This window comes from Muntiacus reevesi, chromosome 14 (genome assembly GCF_963930625.1).
Source record: "Muntiacus reevesi chromosome 14, mMunRee1.1, whole genome shotgun sequence".
Lineage (NCBI taxonomy): Eukaryota > Metazoa > Chordata > Mammalia > Artiodactyla > Cervidae > Muntiacus > Muntiacus reevesi.
The window spans coordinates 55,695,283-55,712,561 of NC_089262.1; the positions used below are offsets into that span (position 1 = coordinate 55,695,283).

General features: G+C 38.6%; 1 protein-coding gene and 1 pseudogene across 4 annotated transcripts in view; one reads left to right on the top strand and one right to left on the bottom strand.

Annotated features, from left to right (window-relative positions):
* MAST4 (microtubule associated serine/threonine kinase family member 4) overlaps positions 1-17,279 on the top strand; it is a 605,067-nt gene that overhangs the window by 334,243 nt on the left and 253,545 nt on the right. The gene's annotated exons all lie outside the window — the stretch shown is intronic.
* LOC136146573 (large ribosomal subunit protein uL13m pseudogene) lies at positions 15,481-16,247 on the bottom strand (annotated as a pseudogene).

Below are 17,279 nucleotides of genomic sequence, written 5' to 3' on the forward strand. Positions count from 1 at the left end.
GGGAAATCGCACTCTCCATCTTTAGGGGTCAGCCAGTGACAACTGAGGCAGGTGTTGGCAGCAGAAACCTCCCAAATGAAGACTGAAAAAGTCTCTCTAGTTAGCCACCAGGAGAACTTCCTCGAAAAGAAATGAAGCTGGCCATTGATGGGAGTAGCAGATTTTATTTTCTTGGCCTCCAAAATCACAATGGATGGTGACTGCAGCCATGAAATTAAAAAACACTTGCTTCTTGGGAAAAAAAAACTATAATAAACCTAGACAGTATATTAAAAAGCAGAGACATCACTTTGCCGACAAAGGTCCATCTAATCAAAGCTGTGGCTTTCCCAATAGTCATGTATGGATATGAGAGTTGAACCATAAAGAAGGCTGAGTGCTGAAGAATTGATGCTTTCGAATTGTGGTGCTAGAGAAGACTCTTGAGAGTCCCTTGGACAGCAAGATAATCAAACCAGTCAATCCTAAAAGGAAATCAACCCTGAATATTCATTGGAAGGACTGATGCTGAAGCTCTAATACTTTGGCCACCTGTTGTGGAGAGCTGACTCATTGGAAAAGACCTTGATGCTGGGAAAGATTGAGCATAGGAAGAGAAGGGGGCGACAGAGGATGAGATAGTCAGATGGCATCACTGACTCAATGAACATGAATTTTAGCATACTCTGGGAGATAGTGAAGGACAGGGATGCCTGGCATGCAAACACGACTGAGTGACTGAACAACACCAACTGAGGGGAATAAGTGCTTTGAGGGTTGTAAGTACTTCCTGAAGTTGTGACTCACATATTTCAAGCTATCCTCTCATTCTTGGCTTCTTTTGGTTGTGGTCCTACATCTGCATCCTCCTGAGTACCCCAAAACTTCCAAGGCCTCATACCTAGGGGCCACCCTCACTCATTCATCTTCTCTGTAGAGTGTAAATGACTCTTTTGAGGATACTCAAGCTCTTGCTTTTGTTGTTGCCTGTATAAAAATCATTCAGCCCGTGTTTGTAACCTAGAACGCTGACCTTAATGTAAGAATACAGTCATATATTTCAAGTTGTTTAGGGCAGAGGGGAAAGGAAGGGGCACTGATGAAATTTGGCCTTCGGGTAGAGGAATTCATAGATGTAACAAATTGTTCTCTGGCTCTATAACCTACTATTTGATCATTGGGAAATGGTGTTTGGGGCAGAGAAAGGAAAAACTCATCTTAAGGCAAGCTTTGAAACCCTGTTGGCCCTGGGTTCAGTTCTGTTCCTGTCATCAGGAACTATTTCAGTCCTGTAGTGTTAGTCATAGGCAGTTTTTGGAAACCAAACCACCTCACTCTTGCTTTTCTCCCTGTGGCCGTGTCCTCTTACCGACTCATCAGATGTAGTGCTGGTTTGCCCACAGAGTAGCAGCAGTGGAGAACCAGGGACCTGTGTCCCATTGAAATAGCTCACTTCCAAAAAGTTTATACTTCCTGTCTCTCTGAATTTATAAGACTCCTTTCAAAGAGGAAAATAATTCAATCCTAGAGGCATTTCCAAGACTCGTTATTAGAGAATGAATTGATATGTGGTCTCTTATTGTCGTCTGTTTTTTTAGTAATAATGTAGAATTTTTAGCATCTCAGTAGGTTAGGGCTAATTGGTCTTTGTAGAAAATAATCACTTAAACAATACTTCTAACAGTCACACAGGGGGTCATTACAGAACTAGGAAACAGGAAAAATGCATTCAAATTTTCCCTATATCTTACCTCTTGAAGAAAAGATAGTTTAAAAAGCAGAGTGTTTACTTTTTCCTTGTGTCTTTTGATGCATTAGATAATTTCTCCTTTGGTTATTTTTGGTGTTGTAGTCATATAGCTTTTAAGAAATGGGGTAGCATTTTATTTTGCTGTGAAAATTCTTAGATCATAAAGTGTTGATCGTTTTTCACAATTACTTCCATTGTAGAAAAATGGAGAAGTATAAAGAAGTGTTTTCATCCATAATCCCACCTTGTAGAGACAGTCCCCACTAGCATTTTAGTGTATTACTTTTCAGGTTTTCTGCTAAATCCTGATTCTTTGATGCTTATTGATTCTTGGAGTCCATTTTCTTTCCAGTTGGGAAGTATTTTCTGAAGCCCACCATTCATATATGAGCTGAGTGACCTACTTGCCCATAGAATTTTCTGTGTCTTCCAACAGAAACAACCAGGAGAGCAGAGTTCTGGGCTGTTTCTAATGGTCACATATCATCGTTTAGGTTCCTGACCCATTTCCTTATTTTCAGTAACTCATTTTATAAAGTTCCAAATGACAACTTTTTTTTTTCTACAGCTGTTGGCAATATTTGTTTAGGTTCAGAAAGGCTGTTACTTTTTATGTGTGGGAAATCACTATGAACAACACATTTTAATAGGTTCCACTGGTCAGCAGAGAGATGCTATTTTCATTTAGGGAATAGAACAGATTTCCCTTTGTTTGGCTTTAACACTTGGGGCTTTGTAAGATTTCCCCAGAAACCAGCACTGCGGCCATTCTTAGCCAAGTTGTGATTTGCAGAGTGATTTATCGATCAGGGAGGGTTTCCCAGAATTCCTCAGGATGTGTCATTAGTGTAACTTTGCACATGCTGGAGTAGAGGTTCCCTTGAGCCAGGGAGTTTCAGTCCCTGCTGTGTCCCCTCTGTCTAGAGTCATATAGCAGTTGTTTTATAAATATGGTCTATGTGTGTTTTAAAATCATGTATCTCCCTTACTGTTTTTTTAAAATTTGTTTTTTAATTGAAGGGTAATTGCTTTATAGAATTTTGTTGGTTTCTGTCAAATATCAACATGAATCAGCCATAGGTATACATATGTCCTCTCATGGACTAACACATTAGTTAAGTTGACTGAGAAGTTATTGCATTCCTCCGTTAAGTTATTCTAATTTCCAGTAGGAATATGCTGTGCTTCAAATATGAATGTAGATGTTGGGCCCTCCCCTTGATGTATTTGAGTCTAGTGCGATTTTATCTTATTGTTTGCATTTACATCTTTTATGAAAACGGGCAACAGTGATGGATTCGTTACTGGTTAATGTTTTTATGTTTTTCCAGTCCTCTGTATAAAGAAGTGTAATTTAAATTTAACCTTATCCTAAATTCTAATTTATTTGTTTTGGTTTATTGTCAGAGAATTTTAAGTGTAGGTGACAGAGGCTTTCATTTACCAATAGACATTGAAGAGTGCCTGACATAGATAACTATTCAAAGCATATTTCCTCTTGGTCTGGCTTGAATTTCCTACATCACAGTTTCATGGAGGGGAGGGAGCAGGTAATGCAGTATGTAAAATGGATATTAGTTGATTGGAATCAGATGAAACTTTTTGCAGTTACAATTCCCATGGTTTCAATACATTTATCTGATAATTATTCTCTTGCTAGATGAGGGAAAGAAAGGAAAAGAGGTAAAAAGAAAAAAAGTTATCAGTGGGACTGTGACCAAGGAGCACTCTGACTTTAGGTGCGTTGTTTTTTTTTTTTTTAAATCAAGGTATATGACTTGCATGAAGAGGATTTTCCTGGTGGTCCAGTGGTTGAAACTGTACTCCCAATGCAGGGGACGCAGGTTTCATACCCGGTCAGAGAACTAAGATCCCACATGCTACAACTAAAGATCCCATGTACCACAACTAAGACTCGACCCAGACAAATAAATAAAGATTATTTTATTTTATTTTTTTACACAAAGAATATTTGTTGTTTATTTTATTTATTCATTTTTTAAATTAATTAATTTTACTTTACAATATTGTATTGGTTTTGCCATACACTGACTTGAATCCTCCATGGATGTACATGTATTCCCCATCCTGAAACCCCTCCCACCTCCCTCGCCATCCCATCCCTCTGGGTCATCCCGGTGCACCAGCCCCAAGCACCCTGTATCATGCATTGAACCTGGATTGGCGATTCGTGTCACATATGATAATTTACATGTTTCAATACCATTCTCCCATATCATCCCACCCTCGCCCTCTCCTGCAGAGTCCAAAAGACTGTTCAATACATCTGTGTCTCTTTTGCTGTCTCACATACAGGGTTATCATTACAATCTTTCTAAATTCCATATTTATGCGTTAGTATACTGTATTGGTGTTTTTCTTTCTGGCTTATTTAACTCTGTATAATAGGCTCCAGTTTCATCCACCTCATTAGAACTGATTCAAATGTATTCTTTTTAATGGCTGAGTAATATTCCATGGTGTATATGTACCACAGCTTTCTTATCCATTTGTCTGCTGATGGACATCTAGGTTGCTTCCATGTCCTGGCTATTATAAACAGTGCTGTGATGAACATTGGGGTATACGTGTCTCTTTCAATTCTGGTTTCCTCAGTGTGTATGCCCAGCAGTGGGATTGCTGGGTCATAGGGAAGTTCTATTTTCAGTTTTTTAAGGAATCTCCGCACTGTTTTCCATAGTGGCTGTACTAGTTTACATTCCCACCAACAGTGTAAGAGGGTTTCCTTTTCTCCACACCCTCTCCAGCATTTATTGCTTTTAGACTTTTAGATAGCAGCCATCCTGACTGGCATGAAGTGGTACCTCATTGTGGTTTTGATTTGCATTTCTCTGATAATGAGTGATGTTGAGCATCTTTTCATGTGTTTGTTAGCCATCTATATGTCTTCTTTGGAGAAATGTCTGTTTAGTTCCTTGGCCCACTTTAAATGGGTCTTTTATTTTTCTGGACTTGGGCTGCAGGAGTTGCTTGTATATTTTTTAGATTAATTCTTTGTCCATGCTTCATTTGCTATTATTTTCTCCCATTCTGAAGACTGTCTTTTCACCTTGCTTATAGTTTCCTTTGTTGTGCAGAAGCTTTTAATTTTAATTAGGTCCATTTTGTTTATTTTTGCTTTGATTTCCAATATTCTGGGAGGTGGGTCATAGAGGATCCTGCTATGCTTTATGTCAGAGAGTGTTTTGCCTATGTTTTCCTTTAGGAGTTTAATAGTTTCTGGTCTTACATTTAGATCTTTAATCCATTTTGAGTTTGTTTTTGTGTATGGTGTTAGAAAGTGTTCTAGTTTCACTGTTTTACAAGTGGTTGACCAGTTTTCCCAGCACCACTTGTTAAAGAGATTGTCTTTTCTCCATTGTATATTCTTGCCTCCTTTGTCAAAGATAAGGTGTCCATAGGTGTGTGGATTTATCTCTGGGCTTTCTATTTTGTTCCATTGATCTATATTTCTGTCTTTGTGCCAGTACCATACTGTCTTGATGACTGTGGCTTTGTACTAGAGACTGAAGTCAGGCAGGTTGATTCCTCCAGTTTCATTCTTCTTTCTCAAGATTGCTTTGGCTATGTGAGTTTTTTTGTGTTTGCATACAAATTGTGAAATTATTTGTTCTAGTCCTGTGAAAAATACCGTTGGTAGCTTGATAGGGATTGCATTGAATCTATAGATTGCTTTGGATAGTGTACTCATTTTCACTGTATTGATTCTTCCGATCTGTGAACATGGTATATTTCTTCATCTATCTGTGTCATCTTTGATTTCTTTCATCAGTGGTTTATAGTTTTCTATATATAGGTCTTTTGTTTCTTTAGGTAAATTTATTCCTAAATACTGTATTCTTTTCGTTGCAATGGTGAATGATATTGTTTCCTTAATTTCACTTTCTGTTTTCTCATTGTTAGTGTATAGGAATGCAAGGGATTTCTGTGTATTAATTTTATATCCTGCAACTTTATTATATTCATTGATTAGCTCTAGTAATTTTCTGGTGGAGTCTTTAGGGTTTTCTATGTAGAGGATCATGTCATCTGCAAACAGTGAGAGTTTTACTTCTTCTTTTCCAATCTGATTCCTTTTATTTCTTTTTCTGCTCTGGTTGCTGTGGCCAAAACTTCCAAAACTATGTTGAATAGTAGTGGTGAGAGTGGGCACCCTTGTCTTGTTCCTGACTTTAGGGGAAATGCTTTCAATTTTTCACCATTGAGGATAATGTTTGCTGAGGGTTTGTCATATATAGCTTTTATTATGTTGAGGTATGTTCCTTCTAGTCCTGCTTTCTGGAGGGTTTTTATCATAAATGGATGTTGAATTTTGTCAAAGGCTTTCTCTGTATCTATTGAGATAATCATATGATTTTTATTTTTCAATGTGTTAATGTGGTGTATTACATTGATTGATTTGTGGATATTGAAGAATCCTTGCATCCCTGGGATAAAGCCCACTTGATCATGATGTATGATCTTTTTAATATGTTGTTGGATTCTGTTTGCTAGAATTTTGTTAAGGATTTTTGCATCTATGTTCACCAGTGATATTGGCCTGTAGTTTTCTTTTTTTGTGGCATCTTTTTCAGGTTTTGGTATTAGGGTGATGGTGGCCTCATAGAATAACTTTGGAAGTTTACCTTCTTCTGTAATTTTCTGGAAGAGTTTGAGTAAGATAAGTATTAGTTCTTCACTAAATTTTTGTTAGAATTCAGCTGTGAAGCTGTCTGGTCCTGGGCTTTTGTTTGTTGGAAGATTTCTGATTAGTTTCAATTTCTGTGCTTGTGATGGGTCTAAGATTTTCTATTTCTTCCTGGTTCAATTTTGGAAAGTTGTACTTTTCTAAGAAAGATTTTTTAAAAAGGCTTGAATGAGAGTAAGAAACACCAAATTCATGCTGGTGATTACCTCTGGGAGGACAGAGGGGAGCTAAGATCAGGATGGTTGCTGCAGGTTTCAATGGTGTGTGATTTGTCAGGCTGAGTAGCTGATATTCAGGTATAGATGGTCATTCCATTATTCCTTTCCTAGATTTTTTATTAAAAACAATAAAAGATGGAGAGTGGCTGTGCATGAAAGGGAGATTTCCCCCAGACCGCTTATATCTTTGAAAGATTTAGCTTTCTTTAACAGCTTTTTCAGCCTTTGCCATTCTCAGTGTCTGACGGACAGATCCTGTGGCTAAAAAGGCCAGGAGAGGGAAAAAATGGGAAGATGTTGTGGACACAGGGAAATGTCTGTGAGAGATATTGACAAGCAGAGGACACTTAGATAGCTGAATGCTCAGAAATGAGTGATTACAATGCCTCTTTCTGCACGACCCTTTACTCTTCTCTGCTTTTATTCAGTTGTTTCTACATAAGCCTGGGGCAGCTGCATATGCATGCAGTTTGGTCCTGTGTACAGACTCTGAAATGTAGGTACCCCATTTGACAGGGTCTGATTTCTCCTTATCTTACATAGTGATGGATAATCCTTGTTAATGGGGGAGGTCTTGTTAGAGGGAAGCACTCACCCTTACCCTGGCCATTAGTGAGTATTCCTGGAACCCACCTTGCTGGAGCCCCAAGTATGTAATGATGGTGGCTGAGAAACTAAGAGCCTCAAGAGGCCACTCAAAGCCCACAAAGGAGGTGGACACTTGAGAGAAAAAGAGCATCGTGCCCAGCCTGGCAAGGTGGGTGAAGAGGCTCCACTCACCCCACAAAATTAACCTGCCAAGGCTGTTGTAACAAAGTGCCACAAGCTCTGGGTGGTTTAAACAGCAGGAACTTCTAGGTTTGAAAGCTAGGAGTCCAAGATCAAGGTGTTGACAGGTTTGGCTTCTCATGAGAGCTGTGAGGGAAGATCTGTCCCAGTCTTCTGTCCTAGCTTCTGTGATTTGCTGACCCAGTCGCCTAACTTGGCTTGCACACATGTGGCTCCCATTTCTGACTGCATCCTCATATTCCCCTGTGTGCATGCCTCCTCCTGCATCCAAATTTCTCCCTTCTGTGCAGACCCAGTCGCACAGAATAGGACCCCACAATGACCTCATTTTAACATGATCATCGGCAAAGATTCTGTTCCCAGATTGCATTCACAGGGGCTGAGTGTGTGGACCTCAGCATCTTTTGAAGGACACAGTTTACTCTGTAACACCCCCTCCATTTCTCATCCTCACTGCTTATATCTGAAAGGGAAATTTTACCTGTCAGCTTAAGCTTGTACTGGTCTATGAAATGTCTTCTTGTTTTCTCAAGAATTCCTCTGAATGGACTCCATCGTCCTACTGACAGAGAGAGAAAGGACTGTGGGGAAAACACAGAGATAAGACAAGATACCTGTTAGGGAGAGAGCAGTTGAGAGGAGCATTTGCAAGAGAACAAAGCAAGGAAGAAATATGAATTACTCCTTGCTACCGTTTCCTTTTTCCTTCTATCCAGACTCTTCTGCACACCTCATTAGAGCAAAGACTAATCTATCAAAATCCAATCAATTCCACTTTAGATGATGGCCAATGAATATGTTTCTACTACGTTACCTGTGAAATAGGCCTTTGTGGATAAGCCTGGAAACCTCCCCCACTGTTTATAATGTTGTTTTTCTGAGAATGCAGTCTGATGCCTTAGCCTGACAGATGCACCTACAGAGCACAGTCCAGCATGTTGTTGAGATGAGCTGAGGAAATAGGGCTGCCCAGGTTGAGACATCATGGCAGTTTTCTCCCTCCCACGTCAGGGTGCTTAGGGGATGCAGAAGGGCACTCTGAGCAATATTGCTCCTCCCTGCTGGAAGATTAGCACCTACTTGCTGTCCCTTTGGTCAACAAGGCTGGACCTTCATGTGCCTCAAGGATTTCCCCTGGGAGCTGGGCTCAGGCCCAGAACTAACACAACTGGGGCACCTGCAGAGACATTCAGCTGTATCCCCAATATCCATGGTCCCCTTCTGCTTTATGGATATAACTGATTTTTGTCAGGGGTTGGTAATGTGCTCAATTAAAAGACTATGCCTAAGAGCTGCTTGCCCTCACAGCTAGATGTAGTTATGGTATTGTGTTTTGGCCAGTGAGATCTAAGCAGAAGTTTCTTGGGGAATAGACAGCTGGTAAGGATCCTTTTCCTTTTCTTCTGTTTTTGTCTTTCTGTATGTAATGCATTTGTGTTGGCCAGAGATCAGGCAGCCACACTGGTCCCTGAGGTAGAACATGAGGATAGATTACCAGAAGGATCATAGAACTGAAAGGTAGAAGTACTTTAATCAGATGATTTGGTAACCACCATATCAGCCGTGGATTTCCTGCTTCTGAACTTTTTCATGTGAGAAAGCAATAAGCTCTTTTGCTTAAACCACTTATTTGGGTGCAGCTAAGGCTATGACCCCTAATCCTAAGTGAGACAGAAATCCTCTCCCAGGAACGCCCATCAACTGCTGTTTAGAGTGTATCAGAAAGGAAAGGTTGGTCCAAGGAGAATAAAGACAGGAGAATTTCCCCCTCAGACTTTAAGAAGAACTAGCCTGCTGGGCCCCTTGACATCTTTTCCTCAAAGTATTTTTTATGTGAACTGGAGAAGACTCTGAAACTATGCCCCCTCTAACTGCTCCCTTATTCATTCACAGCTCTCTTTCCTAATGCCACAGATAGTGTCAGTCATTACCATTTTCTACCAACTAGCTTATAGTTTCAGCAGCATCACCATCATGGTAGCAGGACCCTATTTTGAGTGCTTCATTGCTTTTTACCATTGTTTCAGAAAGTTGACTAGAAAAAAGAGCAAGGAACATGCTGATATCAGTGATAAGATGTATTGCACTCATAGATTTAATGCAGCTAACACCAGAAGGAAATTATTTCTTTCCCAAAAGGACTAATACTTAGCTTCCATCAGACACCCATTGTTCTTTGGTCAATGGTATATGTATTTGTGAGTGAAAAGAACAAAATTAAAGAATGTGGACAGCTTTAACATGTATTGATGAAGAATCATTAAGAAATTTAGATTAAAAAATGCCGATTATATATTTGGCTCTGTAGCATGTTTTGAGGAATGTATGAAGCAGGAAGGAGAAGGCAGTGGCACCCCCACTCCAGTACTCTTGCCTGGAAAATCCCATGGACGGAGGAATCTGGTAGGCTGCAGTCCATGGGGTTGCTGAGAGTCGGACATGACTGAGCGACTTCACTTGAATTTTTCACTTTCATGCGTTGGAGAAGGAAATGGCAACCCACTCCAGTATTCTTGCCTGGAGAATCCCAAGGACGGTGGAGCCTGGTGGACTGCTGTCTGTGGGGTTGCACAGAGTTGGACACGACTGGAATAACTTAGCAGCAGCAGCAGCAGCATGAGGCAGGAAAGAAAATTGCCTTTCTACCTGGATCCACTATCTGTTCAGCATTGATTCTCTGATATGATGCAGGGAATTGGGAGGAAAAGGGGATGAGTGGGCTTGCTTTGGAACTGTACTTGTGGACCTGAAGGAAGGAGAAGCTGAGATTTATAAAACTGCTGGGGCTGGACTGAGGTTATATATTTTATGTTGAGCAGGGAGCCCATTCCACACAGCTGTGTAGGATAAAGAAAAGTCAGCCCAAAGGTTTCTTTATCCATCTTGAATTATTTTGAGTCTCTGCATTTCCAAATTCACAGCTACCCTCTAGAGATAAAGATTTTCATGGAGGTCCAGACTTAGGGGAATCATAGTTTCTTAGGACTTACTTTATCTGTGGCAAGGGGACATCGTTTTCTAAGTGTCTCATGTAATGTCACAGTGGTGTGAGATTCTAAATAGTATCTGCTGCTTGAGGAACTTAGAAAGCAGTTAAAGCCATCCATTTATGGCTTATTTTAAATGTATAAAATGTATTTTCTCATGGAGTATGTTTTTCCTTATTTTATTTTTATGGGGTTTCAAAAATTTACCAAGGCTTTTAAAGGTTCACTCCTAACCTCAATTCCCATTACAATATTTCTCCCCAAACTATTGATTTCATCACTTGTGGGTTCACCTTTCTTGGTGTTTTATCAGGACCCTAATTCTTGAGTGAGAGATGAATTTCAGCATTGTTTTTGAATAAGTATTATTATTTTTTTATTTCTTTAGCTAGCTAGTGAAGATGGGGAAATGATGAAGTTCATGAAAGGAACCTCACTAGCACTGACACAGTTTTCTCTAACACATTCCCAGTGAAGTGATAGTTATCACTTGTAAATAAAATAGGATTGGGAATGACGTTATGCTGGATGTTGTTTATTAACTTCTGGCTGTCAATCTGAAGCAATCTAGAAAGTTTGAAAATTATTTGTGTTTTATATATTCATATTTTCCTTGACCTCCATCACCAAAAATATTCAGATCATATTGAAGGCAGTGTTGCTGCTGAGAAGGCATGCATATATGAAGATACCATTAAAAAGGGACTCATCTAGTTTCTCATATGCAGGGCTCTAGTGACTTCCCACTGAAATTCCAGATAATATGGGAATTCTGACCCCTGGTGACCCTGTTAGATGGTATTACCGGTATTTAAAGGACATCTTGGAGGGAGCCCATGAATCCATGGTATCTTCAGAAAATTATGAAAGCACTATAAAATGAGATTCGTATCCAGCATTCTTTTTTCAGTGGCGGTGATGGTATGAATGCTATCTTCAAATAATAACCTATATGGTGAGAAATAGAACATACTGACAGCTATGGATTAACGATCACTTCTGAATTGCTGTACATAAAATCTTAATCAATGAGGGTTTTTTTTATAGATGGTCTTGTGTCACACTTCAGTGTGAATTATCTGAGAGGTTTCTGGAGATGAGTAAGTAAGAAGTCTTCATTAGGAGAAGCTCTGTCACCTTCACTGGGAAAGATGATGAAACCATCAGTTTTATAAGAGATTGGCCTTTTCACTGGGAATTCTTGGGCTTGAGAGAGGAATGTAAGTCTGGAAATGAATGCCTTGTTTTAACCTCTAGTTTGCTCACTCATGAATTTCATAAGATGCATTTTCATAGACTTTATTATCTTCTGGTAGTTGAATAGTATGATTTCAAAAGTGGAGGTGACCGAGAACTCTAGGCCACCCTGCAGGTTGTGTATTTCAGGAAATAATAGTTTGTTTTCTCATAAAAATAAAAATGAAAATATGGAAAAAAAAGAGATGAAATAAACTTGTGTTGAAATTGTGCTTGCACTTTGAATTAAATTCTCTGCATGGCTGGTTTTTATTTATGACCAGAAATGATGAAACCTTGATCTGAAAGTGATAGTACAAACTGAATAGGCGACGAAGGCTTTCTCTGTTTTGGGGCTGATAATTAGCTACGTGCAGGTCATGGGTTGACAATTAGTTCTGTTCCTCAGAGCATGTCTGCAATCTTTGATATCTACTTAAGCTATGTAAATAATTTGCACAGTTTTTATTACAATTTTTCTGTTAATCTTTGATGGAGTGAAATTTGATGTTTTCTCTATGACAAACCATGAAATTTAGTAATTAAATCCTTTTATTTATTCAAAGTCAGCACTTAGTTAAAATAAATTTCCACAAAGCATTGTGTTGGGGTTTTCAGAATGTTACTTTGTGGTTCTTTTCCAACCAGAAAGTGTATCTTTTCATAATCATTTCTAATCTGATAGTTTCATTCTTTAATTCTCATCTAAACAGGAATCATTTAAATTGGGAAGCCAGAGATTTCTTTGGCCTTTCAGAGCTTAATATGACCAATCCTTTGCATATCTCAAATTTATTATCATATATTACTACATTTTGGAGAAGGAAATGGCACCCTACTACAGTATAATGGATAATCTCTTGAACAGAGGAGCCTGAAGGGCTACAGTCAATGGGGGTTGCAAAGAGTCAGACACAACTTAACAACTAAACAACAATTACTACATTTAACCATCCATAGATTCTTTCCATAGTTCTTTAATTAAAGTGAACAAAGTACTTATATTTCTGGTAACTCCTTATACCTATATAGTACTTATATGCCCCTCTTATGTAGCAAAACTTCTGATAAGATATTTCAGTGATGATGAGATTTTGACTCCTTGAAAGTGAGATCATGTGATTTGGAATTGTATATACTTATGCTTGAGCAAAATTTCCCCCGCCAAACCTACTAACAGTTTTTCCTAATTGTTTTATGATCTAGCAAATTATTTTCAACTTTTTTGGCCCACACTTATTTTCTTTTCTGGTTGCATGTCATCATCTCTTTTCCACTTATTAAATGGAATAACTTGCCTTTTATAAATTATTCTTATCCTCTGATTATCTAAGTGTTCTCATCTTGGGGGCTGTGAACAGCATTGTGTAATGTATCAACTCCCTGAAGTTATATGTAAACTTGTGTGCGTGTGTGTGTTTTCTAAAGCTTTCCTCCGAGTCTCAGAAACCTCCTTAAGAAGGCTTATTTTGGAAATTCCCTGGTGATTCAATGGTTAGGACTCTGTGCTTTCATGTCAGGGAACTAAGATCCTACATGCTATGCAGCATTGTCAAAAAAAGAAAAGAAGGAAGTTTAGTTTATTTTTTTTCCTCAGAGAGACCCTTTTTCTCCACCTAAATTTTAAGCTTTCTGTGGGAAGGCACTTATACTTGTTCTCTCACTCGTTCTGTAAGGAGCCAGACAGCAGAGTGGCGGCTTGTGGAGAATGCTGACTGCTTCAGTGCTTCCCAGACCAATGTAACTTGTGACCATGCATTTAGATGGGTTCCTCTACATTGAATGATGCCAGGACTTCTTTTAAAAGGGAAACATTTCATACCTGCAATATCGACTTCAGTATGTTTATTTTAATGATAATTGTGAACGAAGACAGAAGTCAGGTATAAACTTGTATTTAATGGTTTTTACCACTACAACTAGAATATATTAAAACAAATATGACCAAACTGCAGAGCACCATTTACATGACCATATCAATGCTGTATATTAATGATTTATATGATATATAATGTATAGGATAGAAAGATATAATGATTTGTCAAAACTAGATCATTCTTAGTAATGCCAATAAGCTATTGACTAATATGGCACCTGCTTCATTCGTTTGTGTTTTGAGTTGACATGTTTGTCATATGTAGTGTAAAGCTCAGTTCTGTGACTCTTCTGATAAAAATCCTTTAGTGATGGGTCTGTGTCACTCCATGATATTATTTGGCCCTCATTTCACTTGTGTACTTGGGCCTCTGTTATTTTCTCATTGGCTCAGGGCAACTGAAATAGTAATATTTGGCCAACTTGATCCTTAACACAAATGGAAATATGGCACTGAAACCATATTTTATTAATTTTGAGCAGTCTAAAATTAAAGGATAGTCATTATATAGCATCAATGAAATGCCAGTAAAATTTTTACTGTAGTGTGTATTCATATTTCCCTAAGAATCACTTTTAGATTGTGCTTTGAGGAACACTGGCATGCAATATATGTAGGGCCAGAATTGGTGCAAAATACTTTTTGTACCTTAATGGATATAACTTGATTTAGTAGTCTAATTGAATATTTATAATTAAAATGGCTGACCCCACGTTTAATTAACCCTTGTCTTTATGCACTTTACTGAAATAGTTATTTGAACCTAAGCTTTGTGGTTGCTGATGCATTTTGTATTTGGCTTCAGTCGTCTCTTATTCAAAGTCCAGCCTTGCTTTGAGTTGTCTCAGGTACTATAGTTAAACTAACCTGGCAGCTCAGGAGGGGTCCCAATGGTGGAGTAGGGAAAAATATCTGCAAACCAGGAGTTAATGAGTTAAAAGGTGGTGGCCATCTGTAGTGAGTGGAAACAAGGCATGCTTGACTTGGCAATTTCCTGTTTTCTCTAAAGACTTCCCCCCAAAGTCTGCATTTGAAAGCAATAACTGCTATATTTAAGATCATATGCTTTTTTCAGGACACAGGTGTGTCTTCCAGTATAGTTCTGCCATCTCACAGCTCTGTGACTTTGCCTCTGTTACAGTAGGAATGATGGAAATGAGGATTCTGTGAGATAGTGCATCAGAACTCTGCATAGAGTGTGGCTTGTGCAAGGCAGCAATGAATGTTTGCTGATACCTAATAGGAGACTAGTATGAGAAGAAAGTATTCAAACTAGCTAATTTCTGATTCATTTTACACAAGTAAATGTCAGAAATGGCTTCTCCATTTTTCAACTTAGTCCTTAGATTTCAATACTCTGCAGTGTTTTTGGGGTCAAAGTTGGTGTACTCTTCTTATTATTTCTTTTATGAGGGCAAGTGCTCCAAGGTGCCTATGGAGCCAATTATATTGTAACCTTGTAACCATTTTACTGCCCATTGAATCTGCCCTTTTGCCCTTTTCCAACCTAGTTATCCTCAACTCCTTTAAGTTCTCTGAGCCATCTTTCTGTCAGTTCTGTCCTCTCTTCCCAGCTCTGTCCTGGGGGACCCCTGCCCCGTCCCTACTTAGCTTGATGCTCAATACTGATGCAACCTTAGCTGTGTTTGCTGCCCTTGTGCCAACTTTGTGCTCCTTAGTTGCCAGGTGCTTCTCCATAGACATTTTTTCCCCCTCAGTCCCTCATTCTGAAGCTAAATTGTATCATCTCCATTTAATTGACGTGAAAACCAAGACCCAGAAAGTTTCTTTTACTTGCCCCTGGTCTCATATCTGGTCACTGATAGAAAGAGGATTGAAATATTGGTCTTCATCTGTCCTTTTTCTTTTTTTTTTTAGGTAAGGGGCAGTTTTATTTACCATTTCCAACATTCAAATCGCATTACACAATAAAACAGTCCTATAAAGTAGCATTTTACTACAATTTCCTAATGGAGGAATATCCCTTCCCAACCTTTCCCCACAAACTTCCAGCTCCCAGAGCAGGTTTCCTGTCAGAAGGCAGCTGTTGCTTCATCCTGCCCTGAGGAAGGAGTTTCAAGCACCACACCGTTATTTTCTGAAATTTTCTTCCTCCTACAGCCAATAATCCTCAGGTGGAGACCAAACTCTTGGAAAAGCCTCTATTTCTTCTTGTGTGTACTCATCTAGACGTCTGGGCATTTTTCGTGGTTGAGGAAGCTCTTCTGTTAAATTCTTTTTTTTTTTTTTTTGTGTGTGTGTTTTTTTTTTTGTTAAATTCTTAAGAATATCTTCTGGTATATCTTCATCTGGGAAAAGATGCAACCTCTGCATCAGAGTTCTTCTGTGAAGGTTTTTTGGTTTTTTGGTAGCATGCCATAAATAAGTAGTTTTACAATTGCTACTGGATCCTTCCGGTGAAGTTGAGCAGCTGTTACTTGTTTAAACCCACCTGGGTAGCCAGTATGTGAGGAGTATACTTTTTGCTCCCATTTGTTTCCAGAAAATGCAGTATGCCTTGTGTTCATGATGACAACATGATCCCCACAGTCACTCAGTTGATGGTACACAGGCTTATGCAATCCTTGAAGTCTAACCGATGCCAGGGCAGCAAGCTTGCCGGGGGCTGCATTTTCCCATCTAAGAGATACCAAACTCAGGCAAAAGTGGCCCACTGCTGCGGCGCCCTGGACAGACCCGCCATGCTCCCCTTCATCTGTCCTTTGACTGCTCCCTTTATTTCTTGTTTTTCTGTTATTCTCATCTTAAAAAGACAAAGTGTTCATCTGAGGATCATGCATTTCAGATAAACTTTATCAGTGGGAAATTATTAATACTAGCCTGAATTCAAATCCTGTTTTTACCACTTAGTAGGTCCATAGTCTTGGTTGAGCAGACATGGTCATAATGGCATCCAAATCATGAGTTACTATAAAGATTAAAATATATAATATTTAGTGATTTTTTTGTGTGTTGTATAAATGAAATTTGTTTTTATATTATTACATTGTCCTGTCCTTCAATTAAATACATCTTATGAGCTTACATTTTTGTGAAACTTTTTACTGTGTTTATCCTCCAGAAGTTCTTTCTTTTCTTTATGAGAGATGTTTTATTTTTTCCTTCCAGTTTAATTAAGATTTAATTGATATACAGCATTATATAAATTTAAGGTGTACAGCATGGTGATTTGCATTATATACATCAGGAAATGATTACAAAGATAAGTTTAGTGAATAGTCATTACTTTATAACTGAAAGTTTGTGCCTTTTGGGTACTTTCATCCTAGTCCCTCTCTCCCCACCCTCTCACCTCTGGTAACCACATATCTAATCTTTATTTTGATGAGTTGTTTGCTTGTTTTTGAAGTATAATTGACCTGTAGCAATATGTTAGTTCCTGGTGTACAACATAGTGATTCAGTATTTCTGTACATTTCAGTACATTTCAAAATGATCACCACAATAGGTTTAGTTGCCATCTGTCACCATATAAACACACGACATTATTATCAATTGTATTCCCCACACTGTACATTTTATACCCATGACTCATTTATTCTGTAACTAGAAGTTTGCACCATTTAACCTTCCTCACTTACTTCTCCTTACTCCTTGCCTCCCACCACAGCAACCATGTGTTATTTTCTTCATACCTGCAACTCTGTTTCTGTTTTGTTATGTCTATTCATTTAGTTTTTAGATTCCACATATAAGTGAACTCAGAGTATTTCTC